Source organism: Orycteropus afer, unplaced genomic scaffold, assembly GCF_000298275.1.
Source record: "Orycteropus afer afer isolate SDZICR_OR568_19922 unplaced genomic scaffold, OryAfe1.0 scaffold00194, whole genome shotgun sequence".
Classification (NCBI taxonomy): domain Eukaryota; kingdom Metazoa; phylum Chordata; class Mammalia; order Tubulidentata; family Orycteropodidae; genus Orycteropus; species Orycteropus afer.
The window spans coordinates 2146593-2147645 of NW_006921781.1; the positions used below are offsets into that span (position 1 = coordinate 2146593).

Genomic DNA, 1053 nt, shown 5'->3' on the forward strand with positions numbered 1-1053 from the left:
GCTTGACTATTTTGGATATTTAAAGAGACAGCGCTCTCACAGAATCCTGTGGTGGTAGGACATAAGAATTAAACTCAAAATCACCCTGCTAGCTGTGGACTGCGCGGAGGACTGTGTATGGTGGCTGGGGAACAAAGGGAGAAGGTGAAGAGAAAGGTGGGCTAAGCTGTGGACTATTGCCGGTCTGGAGCGAGTCGCCATTTTGAAGGTTTAAAAAGTGGCTTGACTTTTTTGGATATTTAAAGAGACAGTGCTCTCGCAGATTTCGGGGGCTGTATATCACGTTCTGCTTTCCAGAAACCCCAATGACATTTGGGGCCTGCAAGACTGAAAGGGTACGACATTCTTCTTGTTACTACACCCTACACCCGCTTGGTGAATAGAGGTGTGGCCAGCCCCACTCCCACCTACCTTCTGGGCCCACAGAAACTCCATCACAGTCTGAGCCTTGGTACCCTACGCAGTCCTCCACCGATTTTTCTTTCTTTTTAATTTTTTCTTTTTTGCTTTCTTTTTCCCGGTGATTAGTTTGCTTGTATTTGTCCATTTGAAACCAATTAATATTATTAATACCTTTGTCCTTTTTAATATTATTCTTATCTTCCCATACCAGGTCCTAGTTTTCAGCAGTTTTCTTTTCCCTGTGCCTGGTTGAAATTCTGCCCCCGCACCCCCAATTTAAGGGTTTTTTTTTTTGTTTCTTTGTTTTTTGTTTGCTTTTTCCTTTTCCCCATTTTTTTCCCCATGACTAACCCCATTCCTTGTTTTTCTTTTTGCAATATTCCTATTTTTTTCTTCATTTATTATGCTCCTTCCCTATTTTTTTTTTTCTTTCTTTCTCTTAGTGCCCTATCCACAGATATTGCAGGTTTGCTTGTTTTTTCTTCTTTTTTTTTCCCCCCTTTTCAATTTTTTTGGTTATTGTTCATGTGTGATTACATGGTGTGTTTTTCGTCCATGGGCTTTTAGTTTTTTGATGGCTATTCAATTGTAATTTGTGTCCAACTGAGTGGGAGAAAACAACAGTCCCCATAAGACACAACTACACCCACA

The 1053-nt window shown here is 40.7% G+C and overlaps 1 protein-coding gene across 1 annotated transcript in view; it reads right to left on the reverse strand.

The window, feature by feature from the left end:
* The window catches only part of GTF2F2 (general transcription factor IIF subunit 2), a 265374-nt gene that overhangs the window by 78548 nt on the left and 185773 nt on the right, over positions 1–1053 (reverse strand). The gene's annotated exons all lie outside the window — the stretch shown is intronic.